The sequence below is a fragment of the Macaca thibetana genome, chromosome 6 (assembly GCF_024542745.1).
Source record: "Macaca thibetana thibetana isolate TM-01 chromosome 6, ASM2454274v1, whole genome shotgun sequence".
Classification (NCBI taxonomy): Eukaryota; Metazoa; Chordata; class Mammalia; order Primates; family Cercopithecidae; genus Macaca; species Macaca thibetana.
The window spans coordinates 110,812,039-110,836,519 of record NC_065583.1 but is presented as its reverse complement, the minus strand read 5'-3'; the positions used below and the strand labels follow the sequence as shown (position 1 = coordinate 110,836,519).

At 42.8% G+C, this 24,481-nt stretch overlaps 1 protein-coding gene and 1 long non-coding RNA gene across 2 annotated transcripts in view; one reads left to right on the top strand and one right to left on the bottom strand.

Moving 5' to 3' along the window:
• The window catches only part of MRPS36 (mitochondrial ribosomal protein S36), a 587,034-nt gene that overhangs the window by 309,928 nt on the left and 252,625 nt on the right, over positions 1-24,481 (top strand). The gene's annotated exons all lie outside the window — the stretch shown is intronic.
• LOC126956566 (uncharacterized) overlaps positions 12,062-24,481 on the bottom strand; it is a 39,367-nt gene continuing 26,947 nt past the window's right edge. The window contains exons 2-3 of the long non-coding RNA XR_007726411.1: positions 13,053-13,170; positions 12,062-12,172 (exon numbers count right to left, since the gene is read on the bottom strand). This is a non-coding gene — a long non-coding RNA (uncharacterized LOC126956566). The remainder of the gene's footprint in view (positions 12,173-13,052; positions 13,171-24,481) is intronic.

Sequence of the window (24,481 nt, the reverse complement as noted above, 5' to 3'; positions counted from 1 at the left end):
ACCATGTTGGCCAGGCTGGTCTCAAACTCCCGACCTGAGGTGATCCACCCGCCTCGGCCTCCCAAAGTGCTGGGATTACAGGGGTGAGCCACCATGCCTGGCCCAATATAGTCTTATAATATGCACACAGCCTTGCAGTGCTTAGCGCCTCTGTGAATAGGCCCAGCATATCCTCTTCATCATTTCCCCCTCTGCCAAGTCCCCTCCACAGGCCACAACACTGGCTCACCCTCCAAACACAGACCTAGCATGAGCTGAACTGAGCTGAGCACAATGGCCATGAGATGATCCTCCCTCCACACCCTCCCCTCTGCCAAGTGAGGACAGCGTAGGGCTGATGCCTAAAACCAGACCAGTCAGACTCCAACTCAGCCCTGTCCCTGTCCTTTGTCATCTGGCAACATTCTGTCACAAAGCATTGCAAGTGGACCTCAGTTTACTTAGGGTTCAGCATGGGAGGCCACCTGGCCACCAAAAGCTGGCAAAGAAATGAGGACTCCCGGCAGGTTATAACCAGACTGCAGCAACTCCCGAGGACCTGAAAGGGGCTGCAAAATAAACTTGGGCTTCCCTCTTTACAACATGATGTGGGATGCATGGTGCTTCTGTCATGGAGTCAGGCAAACTTTATGTGTGGCTGTTAAAGTAGGGAGCAAGCCTTGTGCTCCAATCCATCTGATAGATTGGCCAGGAAAATATCACTAAAAACATTCCATGGAATTTATTTTAAGGTTCCCAGTCAGCACAAGCTATTAAAATGAAACAAAGTCATAGCTTGCTCCTCAGTAAGTCTCATCTTTCTGTTGTCTGAGGATTTCCCATGATATTAGGATAAGGTTTGTATAATGTTTGCTTCAGGTGACTTAGTCATCACTAGAAGTGGAGAAGGGGGAAAAACTCAGTGGGTTATTTCTGCCTAAATGCCCCCCCAAAGCCGCCAACTGCTTGGCCTGGCTTAATCGAACAACTAGAACAGTGGTTTTCTTTTTCTTTTACAGAATGGGTGGCTCTCCAAACTTGAAATGGGGAGAGGGGCCTGAAGATGCAGTGGTGTGACTGAAGCTACCAAAACTGTCAGCCAATACCATCCTCCTCTGCTTCAACACAAAAGAGAATGAGTTTTGAGAGCACAACCTTAGAATAAACTGTGTTAGACCTCAAGGTTGCAGGGAACTGGAAAGCCGAGCTGAACTCTCCCCAGCAGAACAAGCAGCTGGCTAAATCGTTAACTAGCAGTTCTCTCCTGCCCCCCAGTGCCCTTGGCTGCCCAAAGGCCCCCTGAGCCCGAGACTCCAGATCTTTCCTTTCCTCCAAGTCAGCTTCTTCTGTGTCCTGTTCCCTCAGGGCAAAGCACTGTATTTTCCAAGGTAACACCTAGTTAATCTAATACAATCTAATCTGAAAGACTTAGTATTATTGGATTATTATGCTATTACTCCTGGAGAACACAATTTGCATTCTAGAGACACAGAGGCTTAAACTGAAGGAGTGGGAATTTCCATTACACTGGCAGAAGAGGAAGGGATGCAATTTTACAAGGGGTGGGAATTTCAAGACCAAATGTTAAAACTTAAAACAGCCTTGCCTGTTCCTACAGCTGGGAAGGTTTTGAGTTTCATTATTTAAAAGCTACCAACCCGTGCCTCTGTGTAATCTTTTTTCTAAAATTTTCCCCCATCTCTTCAGTATTGATGTGTTCAGAGGCTCTGGGCTTTCTTTTGACCTGAGTAATAGCAACGATTGGTCATGCCAGAGCTGTACTTCATCAGTGGGTTTTTTTTCAATAATATTTTAAAATAATACTACCTCCCCAGTTATTTAAAAGTAACCATGCCGGCCGGGCGCGGTGGCTCAAGCCTGTAATCCCAGCACTTTGGGAGGCCGAGACGGGCGGATCACGAGGTCAGGAGATCGAGACCATCCTGGCTAACACGGTGAAACCCCGTCTCTATTAAGAAATACAAAAAACTAGCCGGGCGAGGTGGCGGGCGCCTGTAGTCCCAGCTACTCGGGAGGCTGAGGCCGGAGAATGGCGTAAACCCGGGAGGCGGAGCTTGCAGTGAGCTGAGATCCGGCCACTGCACTCCAGCCTGGGTGACAGAGCGAGACTCCATCTCAAAAAAAAAAAAAAAAAAAAAAAAAAAAAAAAAAAAAAAAAAAAAAAAAAAAGTAACCATGCCTTACATTTAATTATTTTAATTTTGGTCTATTTTTTAATAAACCTAAAAAGCTACTTCAAAGATATGCAAGAACTCTTAGAAATAACTACCACTGGCTGAGTGCGGTGGCTCACACCTGTCATCCCAGCACTCTGGGAGGCAAGGCGGGCGGATCATGAGGTCAGGAGATCGAGACCACCCTGGCTAACATGGTGAAACTCCATCTCTACTAAAAATACAAAAAAATTAGCCAGGCATGGTGGCGGGCACCTGTAGTCCCAGCTACTCGGGAGGCTGAGGCAGGAGAATGGCGTGAACCCGGGAGGTGGAGGTTGCAGTGAGCTGAGATCGCGCCACTGCACTCCAGCCTGGGAGACAGAGCGAGACTCTGTCTTAAAAAAAAAAAGAAAAGAAAAGAAGTAACTACCACTTATTGTATACATACTAGATGTCAACATAGTATACAATAGATGCTAGGCCAATTATATGTGTTGTCTCATGACACACAACCCTATGAACTAGATGCGACTATTTCTATTCTTTAGGCCTGAAAACTGATGTTCTGAGAATTTAAACAAATGTAGCCAAGATCACAGTAGTTGAAGGGTTGGAGGAAGAATTCAAACACAGTTCTGTCTGCTTTCAGAGCCTGCTCTCTTAATTACCACCTTTTCCTACCAGCTAAGGGGAAGGCACGATAGGGACAAACAACAATACTTCTATCTTGAGCTGAACAATCTTACAGTAACTGAGGTAGTAACTCCCAGGTATGGTCGCTGAAACAGCAGCATCATCATCCCCCAGCAAACTTGTTTAAACTGCAAAATTTAGGGCCCACCTCAGACTTTAAAAATGAGAAACTCTGGAGATGGAACCCAGCAATCCGTGTTTTAAGACACACGCTTAAGTTTGAGAACCAATAAACTAAGCGTCTATATTAGTCCATTCTCACACTGCTATAAAGAACTACCTGAGCTTGGGTGATTTATGAAGAAAAGGGATTTAATTGACTCACAGTTCCACAGTTTTAACAGGAAGCATGACTGGGAGGCCTCAGGAAACTTATAATCATGGTGGAAGGTAAAGCAGAGGCAAGCAGCTTCTTCACGGGAGAGAGAGAGAAAAGCGGAAGCTCCACACACTTTTAAACCCTCAGATCTCTTGATAACGCACTCACTATTACAGCAAGGGAGAAATCCACCCCCATGATCCAATCACCTCCCACGAAGCCCCTCCTCCAATTTCACTGAGATTTGGGCGGGGATACAAATTCAGACCATATCACCATCAGTGTGAATTGTAACTCCAGAGAGATCTGAACAAACATTGTTGCCACATGCTTGACAGGTGTGTAACATTGTGAGCAAAAAAGAAGTAATCAAGAGAAAACTATTTCTCAAACTCCTGTGAGGTAACCTAGTAAGACTGACTTTAAAAGCAGTATAACAGGTGTTTCTGAGTTTTAAAAGAAGATGAAGAGTTATCTAAGTTGGTTATATAATACCTAGTCAGTTCCCAGTAGTCTGCTCCCTGTCTCTGCGAAATTACAAGGAAGAGTGTTAAAAAGCACCTGTAGGGCTCATTTGATGAGCATCTAAACAGCCTGCCTCTCTTCGCTCTGTGCTGCTTCTTTCTCTAATCAAATAAGACAGGGGCCGGGCATGGCGGCTCACGCCTGTAATCCTAACACTTTGAGATGCCGAGGCAAGTGGATTGCTTGAGCCCAGGAGTTCAAGACCAGCTTGAGTAACATGGCAAAATACTGCCTCTACAAAAAATACAAAAAAAATTAGCTGGGTGTGGTGCTGTGTACCTGTAGTCCCAGCTACTCAGGAGGCTGAGGTGCGATGATCACTTGACCTGGGGAAGTCAAGTCTGCAGTGAGCCATGATCATGCCATTGCACTCCAGCCTGGGAGACAGAGTGAGACCCCATCTCAAAAAATAAAACATAAAAAAAATAAGACCGAGAGGCCAGCTTTGGCCTGGGTGACACCACCAGTTTGGGGTCTTCCAGTCCCCCTAGCTGGAGAACCTCTGGGCAATAGCCCAGTGTGCAGGTGCTCCGTGCACCTGCCCTAATGACTCAGGTCTGGGAACGGATCATTTTCCAAGAGGCAGGCTCTACATTCAGTTTCTCAAACCCCTTGTGTCTTTCATTTCCTTGAAGTTTGTTCAATATTAGCCTAGGTGTGCCCTGAATAAAAGAAAATAGAAATTCATGGCATCATTTTATCTTTACCTGAAAAAGAAAGACGATTTGAGTTGGTTTTCAAACAGGGCCAGAGGTCAGAAGTCGAAGGACAACTTCCTTGCTGGGGCTGAGTCAGTGACTTCATCAACCTTCTCAGACCATGGTTCAGCCATGAGCACCCTGCTTCCTGCAGGGAAGGAGTTGTTCCAGTAGAAAACAGTTTGGATTCTGCAGTCCCATTGACCAGTGGTGCAATTCCAGCTCAGGAATGTGCTAGCTCCAAAGCAGTTGTTCCTTCGTGTCTGACTTTGGGCGATATACTTCACGTTCTTCAGCCTGGTTTCCTGAACTGCACTGTTTGGGATGGAAAGGGCAGGAGTAACATCAACCCAATGAGAATGGAGAGAAGTAGGACACAGTGGCCTAACCTCATTAGACTACCTCAGGAAATGCTAAATTAATGTCAGTACTACTGGCCAGGCATGGTGGCTCACAGCTGTAATCTCAACACTCTGGGAGGCTGAGGCAGGTGGATCGCTTGAGCCCAGGAGTCCGAGACCAACCTGGGCAACATACTGAAATCCTGCCTCTGCAGAAAATACAAAAATAGCCAGGCACGGTGGCATGTGCCTGTAGTCGCAGCTACTCAGGAGGCTGGGGTGGGAGGATTGCTTGAGGTAGAGGTTGCAGTAAGGTGAGATGGCGCCCATGCACTCCAGCCTGGGTAACAGAGTGAGACTCTGTCCTTAAAGAAAGGGGGAGCGGGGGTAGTCAGTGCTTTTCCTCTTCCCTTTTAAAGTAATGAGATAGATTTTCACCTGACTTTTTGGGAGCACTAACCCGAAAGAGCAGTCACCAGGAGTCATATAAACAGGGGTTGAGGGCCCAATCATCTCACAAGCATATCCCAGGAAACTGGGACATATGTGTGTGGTTTCTAATCCTGAAACACAGGACAAGGCCAGGATGCCTCATACCCTGAAGAAGGGAAAAACTGTAATCCCTGATTCTGGGTCAAATCACAGGCTTTCTCCTCAGACCTCTGGGGAATGCTGGACTCTCTTCCTCCCCCACAACACCTCACACATAAACACACTCAAAACACAGACAAATGCAGTATTCAGCTAATCCCTAAATATGCAAGGGAGTGACAGACCAATGCACTGCAGAGAAGAGAAACACCACACTGGGTGTCCGGGTGTGAAGTTTAAAACCTTTCCTGGAGACATTTGTATTTTTCCCAAAAGGAGAGAGCCCTCTGCTGGTGAGTGGACACCGTGCTGGGGATGGGCCTGACCGGACCGTCCACGTTAGTCACACTTACCGGCTGTTTGCTCCTTTTCAGGCAGCAAATGTGTAAGTTATTACCAACTGGCTAAGTTTTCATCCGTGGCAGGAAAAAATTCCAGTATTATTTAATGAATGTTGATGGTACAAAGCCCAAATCCCATAAAACCCTCTTGCCTGGACTGATTACAGTTGACTACAGCAAAAAGCGGGGATAAAGAGAGGATACAAGAACTTTTTTCGGCTCCTCCATAGTGCATGGATAATCTCCTAGAAATGTTTCATGCAGACGGCTCTGCCCAGTATTTGGGCTGTAAAAACATCGTGTCAGACAGTTTGGAAGACGTTGTAAACAACCTAAATGTCCGCCAAAAAAAATGAGTAGGTAAGTTATGATGCATCCAAACAATGGAATACTATGCAGCTTTAAAAAAAAATAGTGAGGAAGTTCATTCTATAAGAATATAGAAAGATCGCCACATCTTTATGTTTGCGAAGGAAAAGTATAGAAACAATATGCATAATATACTGTCATTTGTGTAAGAAGGAGGAGATATGTTTGTGTTCGCTTCTACGTGCATAAAGTATTTCTTTTTTTTTTTTTTTCTTTGAGACAGAGTCTCACTCTTTCCCTCAGGCTGGAGTGCAGTGGGGCGATCACTCATTGCAAGCTCCGCCTCCTGGGTTCTCGCCATTCTCCTGCCTTAGCCTCCCAAGTAGCTGGGACTACAGGCGCCCGCCACCACGCCTGGCTAATTTTTTTTTCTTTTTTTTTTTTTCTTTTTTTTTTTTTTTTTTTTTTTTAGTAGAGACGGGGTTTCACCATATTAGCCAAGATGGTCTCGATCTCCTGACCTTGTGATCCGCCCGCCTCAGCCTCCCAAAGTGCTGGGATTACAGCATGAAGTATTTCTAAAAGTTTGCCCAAAGAATTAATTCCAGTGGTTACATGTTTATAGGGGTGTGAGGACTGCAGGGGGGACACAGGTGAGAAGAAACGTTTCAACTTGTTACATATTTTGACCTTTGATGTGACTATTTTAATCAAACATTAAGTGGTTTTTAAATGACAGCCAGAATGGACTTGAAGTTTGCCTTTACCCAACACTTTGATAACGGTTAACTTTTATTTAGCACTTACTATGTGCCAGGCAACATGCTAAATGCCTTAGGTGCATTAACTCATTTATTTAACCCTCACAACGACCCTATAAGGTAGGAACTAATCTTGTCATCCACATTCCAGAGACAAGGAAACTAAGGGACAGAGGGGTTATTTGCCCAGGTTCACACAGAGAAGGCCTCTCAGCAGGCTGACTCCAGATTTCTGCACAAACGCCGTTCTATGCAGCTGCTCCAGAGAAAGTGTTTCCAACACGGAAAAGCTGATATCAGAGAATATTGTCGGCTAAAATTCCAGGATTCCTAAAGTTTGGAGAAATCCTTTACTAGTGGTCCTCAAACATGAGATTTCCTTTGATTAGACAAACACGTACACCATTGCTCACAAACATACACTCATAGATTCTCACACACTCAAACATGCATACATTCTCACATTCACACATACTCACACATCCTACAACACTCACACACACACATCCTCTCACGCACTCACACTCATATATCTCACACACATTCACACTCACATCCTCTCACACACACACACATCCTCACACACACTCATACATCCTATCACACACTCACACTCATACAACCTCTCACATACTCACACACACATCCTCACGCACACACACATCATCTCACACAACTCATACATCCTCTCTCACACACATCCTCACACACTCACACACACGTCCTCTCACACACACTCATACATCCTCGCACACACACATCCCCTCACACACACATCCTCACGCACACACACATCATCTCACACAGCTCATACATCCTCTCTCATACACATCCTCACACACTCACACACACATCCTCTCACACACACTCATACATCCTCACACACACACATCCCCTCACACACACATCCTCTCTCACACACATATCCTCTCACAGACTCACAGATACATCCTCTCACACACTCACACTCATACATCCTCTCACACACATCCTCTCACTCACACATCCTCTCACGCACTCACACTCATATATCTCACACACATTCACACTCACATCCTCTCACACACACATCCTCACACACACTCATACATCCTATCACACATACACAACTCATACATCCTCTCTCACACACACATCCTCACACACACACACACATCCTCTCACACACACTCATACATCCTCACACACACACATCCCCTCACACATACATCCTCTCTCACACACACATCCTCTCACAGACTCACACATACATCCTCTCACACACTCACCCTCATACATCCACACACACACATCCTCTCACACACACATCCTCTCACACATACACACATCCTCACACACACACACACCTCCTCTCATGCACACATGCATCCTCTCACACACTCACACTCATACATCCTCACACACACATCCCCTCACACACTCATACATCCTCTCTCACACACACATCCTCTCACACACTCACACTCATACATCCTCTCATACACATCCTCTCACACACTCACACACATCCTCTCACACACACACATCCTCTCACACATTCACATACATATCCTCTCACTCACACACGCACATCCTCACACACTCACACTCATACATCCTCTCACACACTCACAAACATCCTCTCACACACTCACACATACATCCTCTCATGCACACATACATCCTTTCACACACGCTCATACATCCTCACACACTCATACATCCTCACAAACACATCCCCTCACACACTCATACATCCTCTCTCACACACACATCCTCTCACACACTCACACATCTTCTCACACACATCCTCTCACACACTCACACATCCTCTCACACACTCACACATCCTCTCACACACTCACATACATATCCTCTCACTCACACACACATCTTTTCACACACAGACACATCCTCTCACACACACACACACATCCTCACACACTGACACCCATACATCCTGTCACACACACACATCCCCACACACATCCTCTCACACACACATCCTCTCACGCACTCACACACACATCCTCTCACACACTCACACACATCCTCTCACACACTCACATACATGTCCTCTCACGCACACATCCTCTCACACACTCACATACATATCCTCTCATACACACACATCCTCTCACACACTCACATACATATCCTCTCACACACACAGCCTCTCACACACTCACATACTTATCCTCTCACACACACATACTCTCACACACTCACATACATATCCTCTCACACACATCCTCTCACACATTCACATACATTTCCTCTCACACACACATCCTCTCACACACTCACACACACACATCCTCTCACACACTCACATACATATCCTCTCACACACACATCCTCTCACACATTCACGTACATATCCTCTCACACACACATCCTCTCACACACTCACACATCCTCTCTCACACACACACACATCCCCTCACACACTCACACACATCCTGTCACTCACATTCATATCCTCTCACTCACACACACACATCATCTCACACACACACATCCTCTAACTCACACACACATCCTCTCACACACTGACGCATTCCCACATACACTCATACCCACTCCCACACCCACTTGCCATCTCAAACACACCCTCACACCTTCTCTGGCTCCAGCCTACCCTCTCCTCTGTCCTGCCCCGCACAGCCCCAGAGTGTTGGTCCTGGTACACTCCAGCCCAAGGATTCCTGGGCCTCTCTCAGGCCCACTCTCCCTTTGCCAATCTCAGGATCTCCTCTCCATGCATCAGCCTCTCCTGACTAAAATGTGTGCGTCCATATTTCTGTTCCACACAACCCACTTCTATCTCCTAAACGTGCTTCACACACATTTGCACAAAGAACTAATAACACTGGTTACTATCATTAGTGCTCCATGCTATCCAATTCCAGCTTTATTTCTCCCGACAACAAGGACTTTCTCTTCCTCAGGACCTTAAGAAGGAAAGATTGTTTTTCCATTCTACTTATACTTCCAGCTTCTCTGCTTGCACAGTGAACGAAGAATTTCATGCAATTTCATTTTTGACAAGAAAGAGGTACCACCTTCCATCTATCTTAGGACAAGCTGCTGCGCATCTCCTCCCGGTGCTGGAGGACGCACAAGCACTGTGAGACCAACATTTTGTTCTGCCAACAAGCCATTTATTGTCCCTGGAGCACTGACCTGCAAATATGCTAGATGCAAAACCATTTAAAAGGGAGAATGAGATACAGCATTTGACACATGCACTTTTCATTTTGGGGGGGTTGGCTTCCACTTTAGAACATAACAGTTCTTGAACATTTTACTGCAGCCCCAAACTCCCCGTTGCTCTGCTGTTCCAAATTCTGAAGGCCAAAAGTCTATGTCTATGTCTATGTCTGTGCTGTACATTATTTTATTATATAGTGACTGTTAAAGGATATCAAGGTCAGGCATAGAGGCTCCCGCCTGTTTTCTCAGCACTTTGGGAGGCCAAGGCAGGCAGATGGCTTGAGATGGCTGGGGCCCAGGAGTTTGAGACCAGCCTGGGCAACACAGCAAGACCCTGTCTCTAATTTCTCTTTTTTTTTTTTTTTTTTTTTTGAGATGGAGTTTCACTCTTGTTGCCCAGGCTGGAGTGCAGTGGCACAATCTCAGCTCACCACAACCTCCACCTCCTGGTTTCAAGCGATTCTCCTGCCTCAGCCTCCCGAGTAGCTGGAATTACAGGTATGTTGACCATGCCTGGCTAATTTTATTTATTTTTTTTTCTTTAGTAGAGGTGGGGTTTCTCCATATTTGTCAGGCTGGTTTCAAACTCCTGACCTCAGGTGATCTGCCTGCCCAGCCTCCCACAGTGCTGTGATTACAAGCATGAGCCACCACGCCCGGCCCTGACTCTAATTTTTTAAAAAAAGAAGAATATCAAAATGTCAGAATGCCAGGCATTCATCTGGAATTCTTCCATTTATAATAATTATTAACCTTAAAAAGTACTCTAGAGTCCATTAAAAGTTCATCATCTCATTTAATTTCCCTCTGTAACATTGAGGTTATTGTTCCCATTTCACAGATAAGAAAGCTGAGGTCACAAGAAGGAAAATGATTGGTCCAAGTTGAAATTGATAGTAATTAGCAGAGCTAGAAGTTGAAACCAGTTCTGTTTTATTATAAATCCACACCAGACTTTGGATCACACATCCTCAGTGGCCCAAACTCTCAGCTCTTGCAAATGAAAATAAATCAACAGTTTTTAGTGTCAAGTCTCTGTACAACATGTGCTGGTCCCCATTTCATGCCTTGGGGCTAGTTATTGCCTTGTATTAATTATTATCTTTCGTGTAGACTTCGCCTCCTAAGTAGTAACTAAATTGCTAGCTCTTTATAGTCAAAACTATGTCTTTTCCACCTTTGTGCCCCACACTTAGAAGAGCTTTTTGCACATTTAGGTGATTTTTAGATCACCACAATAATGATAGTAGCTTTCTGCCTCTCTAGACTGCCCAACAATCTCTGGACAAATCAGGCCTCTCTGCCTACAAAGATGTGACGCAGGTTGACTGCAGTGGTTCATGTGTATAATCCCAGCATTTTGGGAGGCCAAGGCAGAAGGATCACTTGGGGCCAGGAGTTCGAGATCAGCCTGGGCAAGATAGTGAGACCCTATCTCTACAAAAAATGTTTAATTAGCCGGAGTTCAAGGCTGCAGTGAGCTGTGATCACTGGCCACTGCACTCCAACTTGGGTGACACAGTAAGAGAAGGAAGGAAGGAAGGAAGGAAGGAAGGAAGGAAGGAAGGAAGGAAGGGAGGGAGGGAGGGAGGGAGGGAGGGAGGAAGGGAAGAAGGGAGAGAGAGAAAGAAAGAAAAAGAAAGAAAGAAAGAAGGAAAGAAAGAAAGAAAGAAAGAAAGAAAGAAAGAAAGAAAGAAAGAAAGAGAAAGGGAGAGAAAGAAAGAAAGAAAAAGAAGGAAGGGAGGAAGGAAGGAAGGAAGGGAGAGAAGGAAGGAAGAAAGAAAGAAAAGAAAAGAATGGAGAAAGGATGGAAGGAGGGAAGGAAGGGAGGGACGGAGGGAGAGAGGGAGGGAAAGGAAAGAAGGGGCAAACATGTTTCTCACAGAATTCTTTACACAGGCAAATACGAAGCAGCTCAAATACCCCACAGGAAAAGAGAAGTTAAATGAACTATGAACTATGGGACAACTGCACGAGAGAATGTTACACAACTACTTAAAATCATGTTTTCAGAAACTACTGAATGAGAGGAAAATGTTTACCAAATATTGTGATGACTTTTGCATTTATAGCAAAGGAAAAAAAATGCTTAGAGAAAAATACAACAAAATGTCAATTTTTATTATCTGTGGGAGGGGAAGTAAAACACAGAGAACTTTTATTTTCTCTTTCCAAACATTAACTTCTTTTCTGGTAATCCTTGGGGCCACTCATTTCAACCTGTGAGCTTCATTTCTCTTCACCTATAAAAGCAGGAGCAATATTAGTTTCCTTATAAGGCTCTTATAAATAGTTAAAACTTTTCCAATAAGAATCGGTTTGTAAATGAAAAACAATAGTATTAAATTATACAGTAAAATAATGGTATAATTGTATGCAGTTTTCATAACAAAGTCTTTAGATAGAGTAATGCCCTGTCAACCAAGAGTAGAAATTTTACTGGAATTTTTCTTTTAAAACCCTACAAATGTATCCATTCTTTTAAAAAACTACACCTGTGCCAGTCCTAGAGTCAGTGCATTATTAGAAAATGATTCTCCATTAATAATCCAAGGAAAACAGCAACCCACCTGCATCCCTAACCTAAATAGTTCAGCATCTCTTTGTATGGAATGGAGGCTAGACTTATCAGTATTATAACCTGGGGATCCCGTTGCTTTTCTGTTCACACAGTTGCATGATCTAGATAGGGCGGACATGACCAGGAGCTTCTCACCAGCCTGCTCAGGGTCCACTGCAGGCCCTACACAGAGCAGGGGCAGACCACACGGCATGACTATGGGGCCAGCCAGGCTTCTCATCTAGTGGGACCCCGTCCAGGACCAATTGCCACACAAAATAGCCATTACCCAGGCGGCCCAGCTACCACCAGCAGGTTCCACTGCAGGAGCCCTTCCCTTGCAGCCTCCCCAGAAAGACTTTTCCCTCTTCTCCCTCCCCCACCCTCCATCACATTCAGCTCTAGGTGTAACAGTCAGAGCACTGGGTGGGAGAGAATCAGTCTGGAAAGCAGTTCCCTTCAGTGCTATGAATATGCATTCAGCACCCACTCTGCACCCAGGACCAAGCACACCTGCTCTTCTCTTTAAACTCAATAAATTAGCCAGGCGCGATGGCACGTACCTGTAATCCTAGCTACTTGGGAGGCTGAAGCAGGAGGATCCCTTGAGCCCAGGAGTTTGAGGTTACAATAAGCTATTATTGTGCCACTGCACTCTAGCCTGGGTGGCAGGGTGAGACCCTGTCTCAAAAAAAAAAAAAAATTAGAAAGAAAAACCTCAAGTCATTTTTATAACAGCTTTTCCTCTTCTCTATTTCATCCCCTTTCCACACAATCCAGCCATATTACTTCATTGGTAAGTAGCCAATATCCCCATATCTCATCAACCTTAGTGATTTCAGTTCTATAAACCCAGAGAAAAAACCAACCTTAATCAGCCTCACGGAATCCTTTGGGAAAAACCAAGCTTTCTAGATGATCACAGGTCTTTCAAGCATCAAAACTTCTATGACATCCACGGTTTTGAATGGAAATCCTTCTCCACGACAGCCTGTGCTCTCTGCTTTTTTCCACAGATTGCACTAAACTGAACTTCTCCCTGATGGTGCGTCCTCAGGCCCACCAGTGACTGCCTTCACAGGGGCTGTGGATGGGTAGGGCCCTTTGCCTTTAGGTTCATTAGCCCCACACTGCTGTCTTCTGAGATTTCAGTGTTTCTGTCTCCTTCATTCAGGGGCTCACTGTTTCTGCTTCCTTCCACCTTCCCAGCTCCCTTTTCTAATCCATTGCTAATTATGTGCTGGATATTTGGACCTTGAGAGCTTGTTTGGAGGTTCTAGCAAGCAGGCATAGCTACTTGTATACCCTTGACCAAAGACTGGTCCTCTTCTATCCAGGATGGTCATCTTCGACCAAGTGCAAAGATTCAGGAGGGACACACATGGAACAGTAAGGGGGGAAAGGGACGCCCACCTAGCCAGCCAGATCAACCGAATCAACCCTGGCAATCAAGAGGGTGACAGATGGCACAGCCAGATCACCCTCACAGGTATCTGCTGGGTGTTTGGAACCCACTGATCACACTTGTTGTTTTCAGTGCATACTCAGCGTGGGCTCCGAGGGCCTTTCCCGTGAGTAAAATGCCCACACCTCAGTTCATCAGCTTGATGCTGCCTCTTTTGCTCAGGCTTGTCAGCTCGTTTCCTGGTTCTTGCTGTGTTCTAGGCAGATGATTCAAGAGACGTTTTAGACAGTCTCAGTAGAAGCTTTCACTGCATTTGAAGTCATACCTGGGAACTAGACTTAAAATAATAACTCTCCAATGACCCCTGGAGGAATGAGTGGGTGATTTGAGAGGAACACACTGCCGTAGCAAAGATTGGAAATTTTAAAAAAGAAAGAGAAACATAAAGAAAACAGGGAATAAGAGGAAGATTTTTTATACTTTCTCTTTTTTTTTTTTTTCCTAGCTGGCCGGTTGCTCCAATTTTTCAAATATTTACCTCCTCGCCTCAACCCTGTTCCATAACCTCAAGAGAGGATAAAGTAGACCACCAGAATATATGATGGAAAGTGTAATAAAGAGAGATAAAGATGATTCCAGACATAACAGTAAGCATTATATATTCTAATTCATTCAATCACTTGGACCTAAAAAAAAAAATTCTATTTTGTTTCAGTAACTAAACTGGATGAAAGGGCGAGATTTGTTGCTTATGAAACATACTGCCAGTTTTCAGAGTTTCACAGGACCCTTCTTTATGAACACAAAGTTATGTTTCCAAGTTGTCTCCTCAGAGTCTTCAGAGCTGTTTTTTCATCCATGTTACCAAAACTCCTCATGCCAACTTTGACCTTTGTTCACTTAATAACATTTACCCAGGTCCTGCTACATGCCTGGCACTTCCCAGGGCATGGTCCCAATAGGGCTTCCCTCAGCTTTTTGTCTCCTCTTTGATTAAAGACAACGAAAAGGCCTCTAGAACTTTGTTGTTAGAATTCTTCCTAACAAATGAACATAAATATACATAAGCATGTTCACTGCAACACTGTTTAAATAGCAAAATGTTGACAAGAATCTAAATGCTCTAAAATGGGTAATTGATACAATGGAACATGCTGGGCTGCCATAGTTATGGACCCAGGAATACAGTCACCTTGTATTAATAAGTGAGAAAAGATACATTTTACAGAAAGACCAGTAACTACAGCATAATCGTTTTTATAGAACTCCATATTACTTATAAACGTAGAGTTGCATTTTTTAGTTAGAAGAATATACACCAAAATAGATGACAGAACTGTGAATGATTTCCTCCCATTTTTGCTTGTCTTTATTTTCTAATGTTGTTCTAAGCAATTATGCATTTTAAAAAAATCAACCAAAAATTTTTTAAAAATTTTCCCTGATCAAGAGAAACAACTCCATTGCCTTGTCAGTCACTGCAAACCTTACTAAAGTATGAGAAAGCCTCTCCTTAAAACCAAGTGCATTAAATCCAAGAGACAGAAGCAGAGGTGTCAATAATCTGCATCAGGAAAATCCCAAATGTTATGGCACAGAACTACTGGAACTGGTGGGCAGAGAAGATGCAGGCAGAAATACAATAAGAGACACTTCGCCAACAAAGCAAAATAAAGAGGCTCAGGTCCCAGGTACACCAGTGGGCAGGGATGAGATACAAAACAGAAAAGAGACGAATGAGGGTAAGGTGGAAGTTTCTGTAAGAGCAGTTGCTCTGCCTCTTCTCTTCCCACTCTCAGGACATAAGGCTCTGTACAGTACAAGTCAAGGCTCAGGGGTGAACCCACCGAAATTAATTGAAAGTATACACAGAAAATGATCTCACTCCAAATCTTTCCCTCCACTCCTTAGAACACGTCCAATCAGGCCAGGCACAGGGGCTCACGCCTGTAATCCCAGCACTCTGGGAGGCCGAGGCAGGCAGACGACCTGATGTCAGGAGTTCAAGAGCAACCTGACCAACATGGTGAAACCCTGTTTCTACTAAAAACACAAAATTAACCGGGCATGGTGGCGCAAGCCTGTAATCTCAGCTATTTGGGAGGCTGAGGCAGAAGAATCGCTTGAACCTGGGAGGCGGAGGTTGCAATGAGCTGAGATTGCGCCATTGCACTCCAGCCTGGGCAACAAGAGCAAAACTCCATCTCAAAAAACAAGAAAAAAAAAGAACATGTCTAATCAAAGGGCTATCTCCAGCTAGGCATGGTACCTCATGCCTCTAATCCCAGCACTTTGGGAGGCTGAGGCAGGTGGATCAGGAATTTGAGACCAGTCTGGCCAACATGGTGAAACTCCATCTCTACTAAAAATACAAAATTAGCCTAGCAGCCAAGCATGGTGACAGGTACCTGTAATCCCAGCTGATTGGGAGGCTGAGGCAAGAGAATCACTTGAACCCAGGAGGCAGAGGTTGCAGTGAGCTGAGAGTGTGCCACTGCACTGTAGCTCTCCAGCCTGGGCAACAGAGCAAGACTCCAAAGACTTTGTCTAAAAAAAAAAAAAAAAACTATCTCCCAAGTCAGGAGATCAGAAGACTCTTCTCTGAAGTACCAGTGGAAAGAATTCTTCTCACTGATGTGAGGGGAATCTCCCATAAAATAAGTCTCCTGGTACAATGATGTAGAAGCAAATCCGTCATTCAACAAGCTTCACAAGACTGCATGACTTCCAATTCACTTTTTAGTGCCTCATTCTTAATATGAAATGGTAACCTAGGATCACCAGACCTTAGGAGAAAACTCCTAAAATGAAAGGGTAGTACCTAAAATAAACGAAGGGAATAGCAACTCAGAAGAAACCAAAATGAGGCATGGGACGGGAACACTTTTTTAACACCCACTAATACCCTCCAAGAGACTTCATAGAGCAGAGAGGCAGGGCAAGATGGCAGAATAGAAGGCTTCATCAATTGTCTCCCAACCCCCACAAGGACACCAATTTGGCAACATTCTACACAGAAAAAATACCTGCATAAGAACCAAAAATCAGGTGAGCACTCATGGTAGCTAGTTTTCACTTCATATCACCGAAAGAGGCACTGAAGAGATAGAAAAAACAGTCCTGAATCACTGATGCCACCTCTCTCCATCCCAGGCATCAGCTGTGTAATGCAGAGACTATCTCTGAGCACTGCAGGAGGGAGAGCACAGCAATTGTGGGGCACTGAACTCTGTGCTGTCCTGTTAGAGAAGAAAGGAAAACCAGACCAAACTCAGCTGACACCTGCCCACAGGGAGAGCATTTAAACCAGACCTAGACAGAGGGGAATCGCCAATCCCAGCAGTCTGAGCTTGAGTAAACTTGAAAGGCAGTCTGGGCTATATGAACTGAAACTCTTAGGAAAGTTCAAGTGCTGAACTAGGCCCAGAGACAGTGGAATCAGGGGACACACAACATGCTAAGACACTAGCTGCAGCAGCCAAAGGAGTGATGGCATCAATCCTCCCCTAACCCAAGCTGCACAACTCACCCCTTCCTTCCACTTGAGGAGAGGAGAGAGAAGAGTGGGGAGGACTTTGTCTTGTACTTTGGATACCAGCTCAGCCACAGCAGTACAGGGGACTGGTCAGAGTCATGAGGCCCCTGTTCCAGGCCCTAGCTCCCAGATGACATTTCTAGACATACCCTGGGCCAGAAGAGAATCTGCTGCCTTAAAGGAAAGGACCCAGTGCTGGCAGCATTCATCACCTGCTAAATGAAGAGGGGCCCCTGAATAACCAGTGACAATACCCAGGTACTACATCGAGGGCCTTGGGTAAGACTTTGAGACTTGCTGGCTTCAGGTGACACTCAGCACATTACCAGCTGTGATGCATATGGGGCAAAACTCCTTCTGCTTGAGAAAATCAGAGGGGAAAGTAAAGGGGACTTTGTCTGGCACCTTAGGTACCAGCACACTCAGAGTGGGGTAGAACACCAAGTGGGCTCTTGGGGTCTCCAATTCCAGGACTTGGTTCTTGGATGGCATTTCTGGACCTGCCCTGGGCCAGAGGGGAACCCTCTGCCCTACAGGTTGAGTTCCAGGCCAGGCATCATTCACCATAAGCTGACTTACGGGTCTTTGGGTCATCCTTATGAGGTAGTCTGGCAGTACTCCTGATGGCCAGGGGTAGTGGTGGCTACAGGATGAGGCTCCTCTGCCTTTGGAAAGGGGAGGGAACAGTGGGAAGTATGGCATCTTGTGTTTTGACTGCCAATTCAGAAGCAGTACAATAGAATACCAGATAGGCTTCTAGTCCCTGACTTCCAGACAGTACCTCTGGACCCACCAAGGGCCTGGAGTACCTCCCCGCCATGAAGGACAAGACACAGGAATGGCTGGCTTTGCCACTGACTGATTGTAGAGCACCAGGACCTAGAGTGAACATAGGCAGTAACCAGGGAGTGGTTACAGCAGGCCTTGAGCAAGATCCAGTTGTGTGCTGGCTTCAGGTCTGACCCAGAGCAGTCATCGTTTTAGTGGCCACAGGGTGCTTGTGTCATTCCATCCCCAGCTTTAGATGGCTCAGAACAGAAAGAGAGAGACTCTATTTGTTTGGAAGAAAGTAAGCAAAAAGAACAAGAGTCTCTGCCTGGTAATCCAGAGAATTCTCCAGTATCTTGTTCAAGACCAAAACAGTACCTCTACGAGTCTACAAGAACCACAGCATTGCTGGGGCTAGGGTGTTCCCTACAGCAACTACAGCTTAGGTCAAAACAGCCAAGTCTTTTCAAATATCTGCAGAGCTTTCCCAAAAAGGATGGGTACAAATAAGCCCAGACAGTGAAGTCTACAATAAATATCTAACTCTTCACTGCCTAGACACTGAAGAACATCTACCAGCCTCAGCACCATCCGGTAAAACCTTATTTAGTTCACCAAATGAACTAAATAAGATACCACAGACCAATCCTAGAGAAACAGACATCTGTGATCTTTCAGACAGAGAATTCAAAATAGCTGTATTGAGGAAACTCAAATAAATTCAAGATGACATAGAGAAGGAATTCATAATTCTTTTTGGGGGGATTCACAATTCTATCAGATAAATTTAACAAAGAGATTGAAATAATCAAAAAGTATCAAGCAGAAATTCTGGCACTGAAAAATTCCATTGGCGTAGTGAAGAATGCATCAGAGTCCTTTAATAGCAGAATTGATCAAGCAGAGAGATACTTAGTGAGCTTGGAGACAGACTCTTTTTGAAATATACAGTCAGAGGAGATAAAATAAAAAAAATAAAAAACAACAAATCATGCCTACAGGATCTAGAAAATAACCTCAAAAAAGCAAATCTAAAAGTTTTGGCCTCAAAGAAGGGATAAAGAGATAGGAGTAGAAAGTCTATTGAAAGGGATAATAACAAAGAACTTCCCAAACCTAAAGAAAGATATCAATATTCCAAGTAGAAGAGAATTATACAACACAAAGGAGATTTAGACTACCTCAAGGCATTTAATAGTCAGACTCCCAAAAGTCAAGGATAAAAAATGAATCCTAAAAGCAGCAAGAGAAAAGAAACAAATAACATACCATGGAACTTCAATACATCTGGCAGCAGACTTTTCAGCAGAAACCTTACAGGCCAGGAGACAGTGGTATAGCATATTTAAAGTGCTGAGGGAAAAAAATGTCTAACCTAGAGTAGTATATCCAGCAAAACTATCCTTCAAACATGAAGGAGAAATAAAGACTTTCCCAGACAAACAAAAGTTGAGGGATTTCGTCAACACCAGATCTGTCCTACAAGAAATGCTAAAGTGAGTTCTTCAATCAGAAAGAAAAAGACATCAATGAGCAAGAAGAAACCACCTGAAGATACAAAACTTACTGGTAATAGTAAGCATACAAAAAAATATATATATGATAACACTGTAGCTATGGTGTGTAAACTACTCTTATCCTACATAGAAAGAATAAATGATGAACTAACCTAAAACAATAACACAACAACTTTTCAAGACATAGTACAATAAGATACAAATAGAAACAACAAAAAGTTAAAAAGTGGGAGGATGAAGTTAAGGCATAGTTTTTATTGGTTTTCTTTTTGCTTATTTGTGTGTTTATGCAAAGTGTTAAGTTGTTATCAGGTTAAAATAATGGGTTATAAGATAGTATTTGCAAGACTCATGGTAACCTCAAACCAAAAAACATCCAATGGATACACAAAAAATTAAAAGCAAGAAACTAAATCATGTCAATATTGTTATTGATAAGTAAGAACTTACATAATGTTATGTCATTTACATAACATTGAATGTAAATGGACTAACTTATCCAATCAAAAGACATAGAGTGGATGAATAGATGAAAAAACAAGACCTATTCATCGGTTGCACACAAGAAACACACTTAACCTATAAAGACACATATACACTTCATGCCAACAGAAACCAAAAAAAAAGTATGAGTAGCTATACTTGTATCAGACTAAAACAGATTTCAAGACAAAAACTGTAGGAGACAAAGAAGGTCACTATATAATGATAAAGGGATCAATTCAACAAGAGGCTACAACAATTATATATGCACCCATCACTGGAGCACCCAAATATATAAAGCAAATATTATTAGAGCTAAAAAGAGAGAGAGGCCCCAATACAGTAATAGCTGGAGACTTAACACCCCACTTTCAGCATTGGACAAATCTTCCAGACAGAAAATCAACAAAGAAACATCAGACTTAATCTTCACTATAGACCAAATGGATTTAATAGATATTTACAGGACATTTCATCCAATGGCTACAGAATACACATTCTTTTCCTGAGCACAGGGATCATTCTCAAAGTCCATATGTTATGTCACAAAGCACACCTTAAAACACTCAAAAATTGAAATAATATCAGGCATCCTCTCTGACTACAATGGAATAAAACTAGAAATTAATAATAATAAGAGGAATTTTGGAAACCATACAAATACATGGAAATTTAAAAATATGCTCCTCAATGATCAGTAGATCAATGAAGAAATTTAGAAGAAAATTGAAATTTTTCTTGGAACAAATGATAATGGAAACACAACATACCAACACCTATGGGATACAGCAAAAGCAGTACTCAGAGGGAAGTTTATAGCTAGCTATAAGTGCCTACAATAAAAAAGAGGAAAATCTTCAAATAATCTAATGAAGCATCTTAAAAAACTAGAAAAGCAAGACCAAACCAAACCCAAAATTAGTAGGAAAAAAAAAAAGATCATAGCAGAAACAAATGAAATTGAAATGAAAAATAAAAAACAATACAAGGCCAGCACGGTGGCTCACACCTGTAATTCCAGCACTTTGGGAAGCCAAGGCCAGCAGACCATCTGAGGTCAGGAATTCAAGACCAGCCTGGCCAATATAGTGAAACACCGTCTCTACCAAAAATACAAAAATTAGCTGTGCATGGTGGTATGCACTGGTAGTCCCAGCTACTTGGGAGGCTGAGGCAGGAGAATCACTTGAACCCAGGAGACAGAGGTTGCAGTAAGCCAAGATTATGTCACTGCACTCCAGCCTGGGTGACAGAGCAAGACTCTGTCAAAAGAAAAAAAAAAAAAAGATCAATGAAACAAAAAGTTGTTTTTTTGAAAAGTTAAACAAAAGTGACAAACCTTTAGCCAGACTAACAAAGGAAAAAAAAAAAGAAGATACAAATAAATAAAATCAGAAATGAAATAGGAGATATTACAACTGATACTGAAGAAATTCAGAGGATCATTTGTGGCTACTATGAGCAACTATATGCCAATACATTGAAAACCCTAGAAGAAATTAACAAATTCCTAGACACATACAACCTACCAAGATTGAATCAGGAATAAATCCAAAACCTGAACAGACCAATAACAAGTCACAAGACAGAAGCCATAATAAGAAGTCTCTGAGTAAAGAAAAGCCTGAGACTTGATGGCTTCATTGCTGAATTTTTTTTTTTTTTTTTTTTTTTTTTTTTTTGAGACGGAGTCCGGCTCCTTCGCCCATGCTGGAGTGCAGTGGCGCAATCTCGGGATGGTCTCGATCTCCTGACCTTGTGATCCTCCCGCCTCAGCCTCCCAAAGTGCTGGGATTACAGGCGTGAGCCACCATGCCCGGCTTTCGCTGCTGAATTCTACCAAACATTTAAAAATGAACTGATACCAATCCTACCCAAACTATTGCAAAAAATACAGGAGGAAGGAATACTTTCAAACTCATTCTATGAGGCCAGTGTTACCCTGATACCAAAACCAGACAAAGACATATCAAAAAAAGAAAACTATAAGCCAATATCCAATTGAATATTGATTAATATTGATGCAAAATTCCTCCACCAAATACTAGCAAACCAAATTCAACAATACATTAGAAAGATCATGCAACATGACCAAGAGGGATTTATCCCTGGGATGCAAGGATGGTTCAATATATGCAAATCAATCAGTGTGATACACTATATCAAAGGAATGAAGGATAAAAACCATATGATCATTTCAATTGGTGCTGAAAAGCATTTGATGAAAGTCAACTTCCCTTCATGATAAAAACTCCCAGAAGACAGGATAAAAGGAACATACCTCAACATAATATAAGCCATATAAGACAGACCCACAGTGAATAATATAAGGAATGGGGAAAAACTGAAAGCCTTTCCTCTAAGATCTAGAACATGACAAGGATGCCCACTGTCACCACTGTTATTCAACATGGTACTGGAAATCCTAGCTAGAGCAATCAGACAAAAGAAAGATATAAAGAGCATCCAAATTGGAAAGGGGAATGTCAAATTATCCTTGTTTGCAGGTAATATAATCCTATACTTGGAAAACCCTAAAGACTACACAAGAAAACTGTTAGAACTGATAAACAAATTCAGTAAAGTTGCAGGATACAAAATCAACATACAAAAATCAGTAGCATTTTTATATGTGAACAGTGAACAATGCGAAAAAGAAATCAAAAAAGTAATCCCATTTACAATAGCCACACATAAAACTAAATACCTAGGAATTAACCAAAGAAGTGAAATATCTCTATAATGAAAACTATAAAACACTGATGAAAGAAATTGAAGAGGACACCAAAAAAATGGAAAAATATTCCATTTTCACAAATTGGAAAAATCTGTACTGTTAAAAATGTCCATACTACCCAAAGCTATATACAATCTACAGATTCAATGCAATCCCTATCAAAATACTAATGACATTCTTCACAGAAATAAAAAAAAAAAAAAAAACCCTAAAATTTGTACAAAACCACAAAAGGCCCAGACCAGCCAAAGTCATCCTAAGCAAAAAGAACAAAATTGGAGGAATCATATTACCTGACTTCAAATTATACTACAGAGCTATAGTAAGCAAAACAGCATAGTACTGGCATAAAAACAGACACATAGGCCAGGCGCGATGGCTCACACCTGTAATCCCTGCACTTTGGGAGGCCAAGGTGGGCGGATCACAAGGTCAGGAGATCAAGACCATCCTGGCTAACACGGTGAAACCCCGTCTCTACTAAAAATACAAAAAATTAGCCAGGGGTGGTGGCAGGCACCTGTAGTCCCAGCTACTTGGGAGGCTGAGGCAGGAGAATGGCATGAACCCAGGAAGTGGAGTTTGCAGTGAGCCAAGATCACACCACTGCACTCCAGCCTGAGAGACACAGTGAGACTCCGTCTCAAAAAAATAAAAAAAAGAAAAAAAAAAACAGACATTTAGACCAATGGAATAGAATAGAGAACCCAGAAACAAATCCATACATCTACAGTGAACTGATTTCGACAAGGTGCCAAGAACAGACACAGTGGGAAAGATAGTCTCTTCAATAAAAAGTACTGGGAAAACTGGATATCCATATGCAGAAGAATGAAACTAGACCTGTATCTCTTACCATATAAAAAATCAAATCAAAATGGATTGCAGACTTAAATCTAAGACCTCAGACTATGAAACTACTAAGAGAAAACACTGGGGAAAGTCTCCAGGATATTGAACTGGGCGAAGATTTCTCAACCAATACTCCACAAGCACAGGCAACCAAAGCAAAAATGGACAAATGAGATCATATCAAGTGAAAAGCTTATGCACAGCAAATAAAGTGAAGCAATCAACAAAGTGAAGAGACAACCCACAGAATGGGAGAAAATATTTGCAAATGACTCATCTGACAAAGGATTAATAACCAGAATATATAAAGAACTCAAACAACTCTATAGGAAAAAAAAATCTAATAATCTGATTTTTAAATGGGCAAAAGTTCTGAATAAACATTTCTCAAAAGAGGACATACAAATGGCAAACAGGCATATGAAAAAGTGCTCAACATCATTGATCATCAGAGAAATGCAAATCAAAACTACAATGAGATATTATCTCACCTCTGTTAAAATGGCTTACACCCAAAAGACAGGCAATAACAAACGCTAGAGAGGATGTGGAGAAAAGGGAACACTTGTACACTGTTGGTGGGAATGTAATTTAGTACAACCACTATGGAGAACATTTTGGAGGTTCCTCACAAAACTAAAAATAGAGCTACTATGTGATGCAGCAATTCACTGCTGGGTATATACCCAAAAGAA